The sequence below is a fragment of the Salvelinus sp. IW2-2015 genome, unplaced genomic scaffold (assembly GCF_002910315.2).
Source record: "Salvelinus sp. IW2-2015 unplaced genomic scaffold, ASM291031v2 Un_scaffold1914, whole genome shotgun sequence".
Taxonomy (NCBI): Eukaryota; Metazoa; Chordata; class Actinopteri; order Salmoniformes; family Salmonidae; genus Salvelinus; species Salvelinus sp. IW2-2015.
This window is the reverse complement of record NW_019943274.1, coordinates 178814-181600: the sequence shown is the minus strand read 5'-3', so window position 1 is coordinate 181600 and position 2787 is coordinate 178814. Positions and strand designations below refer to the sequence as shown.

The window sequence follows — 2787 nt, the reverse complement described above, 5'->3', positions numbered from 1 at the left end:
TCTTGTTTGTGGAGGAGTAGTTGTTAACTCATGATATTATGTGTATTGCACCTTGTCGAACTGTTCATTTGTCGTTTGTGTATTTTTCTAGTGTTCGTTTCTATTTATTAAAAGAATAATGGGAGCAACTTACCTGCGTCCCATCGTTACCTTGTCTTCTTCTCCTTTTCTCCCGAGGTGTGTGTGTGCACAAATTGATATACTTTGGATACATGGTTAGGAAGTTCCCAATCAGAGGCAGCTGTCTATCGTTGTCTCTGATTGAGAACCATACTTAGGTAGCCTGTTCCCAYCTGTGTTTGTGGGTAGTTGTTATCTGTTTTGTGTATTGCACCTTGCAGAACTGTTCATTTGTCGTTTTTGTTGTTTTGTTCTAGTGTTTCGTATTTATTAAAAGAAATATGGAGACTTACCACGCTGTACCTTGGTCCTCTTCTCCTTCTCCCGACGACGTTCGTTACAAATAAACTCATACATGTTAGAAGAGGAATTCTGAACAATACTTCTGAAAATACTATTATGATTGTAAAGATACTTAGAGAATGTTTGCCTTGTATACAAGGTTGTTATTATCCATAAACAAATGCAAAATTAGGGGGACATAATCATAATGTCTTCATAATTGTATAGATTGGAGGTTACGTTGACATTTATGTATTAATACATGTTCACTTCGATGTGCTTTTGTGAGAATCAATATAAGGTTATTTATCAGGTGACATCTTGAGGAAGGAGAGTGATAAAATCTTTATTTGCCACTCCAGGAGGGTATAGAGGTCTGTCTGGGAGCCACACCATCAGAGCAGGCTTTGAACCACCCTTCATTCTTGCTGCTGCACTCAGATGTGAGCTTAACTTCTTTGATATAGGGGGCAGCATTTTCACTTTTGGATGAATTGCACTCCCATAGTGAACTCCCTCCTACTCTGTCCCAGATGCTAATATATGCATAGTATTATTACTATTGGATAGAAAACACTCTGAAGTATCTAAAACTGTGTGAAATGATGTCTGTGAGTATAACATAACTCATATGGCAGGCAAAAACCTGAGAAAAAATCCAAACAGGAACTGAGAATTCTGAGACTGGTCATTGTTAAAGTCATTGCCTATTCAATTCCCTGTACTATATGGATCGTATATGGAACGTGGAATGAAGCTTATGCTGTGTTGTGGGGCCGGATGGGAGGTGTTTGAGTCAGTGGTCTGGCAGAATGCCAGTTCTTGGTCATGCGCATTCCTCATGATATCGCCATGCGTTCCATTACTTATAGAGACTGAAAAGAATGCTCCGGTTGGAAAGTTATTGGATATATATGATAACAACATCCTAAAGATTGATTCTCTACTAAGTTTGACCAGTTTATTCAACTTGTAATATCACTTTTTGAAGTTTTCGTCCAACGTTTGCCTGCATCTGCGCGAGCGTTTGGACACGTGTACTACACATGCTAGCAACATTAGCTAATTGGACATAAGTAATGGACATTATCGAACAAAACAAGGTCGTAACTTCTCTAGGATATGTGGGACGCTAACGTCCCACCTGCCCAACCTTCCAGAAAAAATTAAGAGAAAGTTACACGACCACGCAGCAACAAAAAATAGACTTCATACTTTATTTTGCCAAACTTACACAGGATTATTATATTTATTACTATAACTATCTAAACAATTTAGTCTATTCACATTCAATCGACCGTAATGAATCATTAGCGACACTGCCACAGGTGGGACAGGTGGTCCAGATAAGGAGCGAGCTAAAGGTGACATCCACCACTACCTTAGTAATAAAATAGAAGATGCGTATCAGATGCCATATTCCAGGGTGCTCGAAATCCAGCCAACATTCATGTTGGTGCAGCTCCTAGGTCGAATTGTCAAAGCCAAATCATATTGCACAACGTCAGAGCGATGGTCTTGAACCTTCCACTGCCGTAGGCACTGCCAGCAGAAGAACTACATACCGAGACTGGCCTTCTTCTGCTGAGCACATTATCCAGCGGACACACGGTTGGAGTGGGCTGCTTCTATAAAACATTTGCCCTGCAGCCAGGGCACTTGTATTGTGGATGGTAAGAAAGAGGTTTTGATATTAATAAGCTAAATTTGTTTGCTCCTTGCAGTATTGCAGCCTTGTAATTGCAATGACTGACAAAGCTTGAATGCATTACTGTAATAATATGTAACCACTAACGGAGTTTTTATTCAGAAGTCATTTGGGCTGAATAAAACTAGCCAATGATGCTCAATCTCAAATTCTCAATCGTTTATTCTCCTCAGCTGGAGTCAAATAAAGACCTGTCTTACGACGCTCTTGGTAAGCTCATCTCATACCGTACCACCCATTCTTTCCCATGTGTTTCGAGTAGCAGGACAAGGAACTTTGAACGTTGTTCTTGAGCAAATACAAATATAACAACACATTTTTAGTTTAGTGGTTAGAAATACAAAGCAGCATACTCATTTTTTTAAACATTTTATTTTTAACTTTTATATAATAACGTTTTTTTCTCTATTGAGATAAAATAAATTTTTCAAGATGAGACCTAGCCAATAGCAGCAGGAGACAACACGTTTCAGACAAAAAAAGACTTAACGCTTACTACACTAACAAAACAATTGAACAAACATATAGAACATCATGCAGTTATAAATCAAACATACTACATATTTTTTAGTTCAGTCGGTGAGAAATACACAAGCAGCATACTCGAGAAGTTTGATGCCTAAGGAACAATTCACTGTGAGAAGTGATGACTCCTCCACTTTATATCCGTAATTTCC

The 2787-nt window shown here is 38.6% G+C and overlaps 1 pseudogene; it reads right to left on the bottom strand.

Moving 5' to 3' along the window:
• Window positions 1-2595: 2595 nt before the first annotated feature.
• LOC139024821 (uncharacterized) overlaps window positions 2596-2787 on the bottom strand; it is a 36316-nt pseudogene continuing 36124 nt past the window's right edge.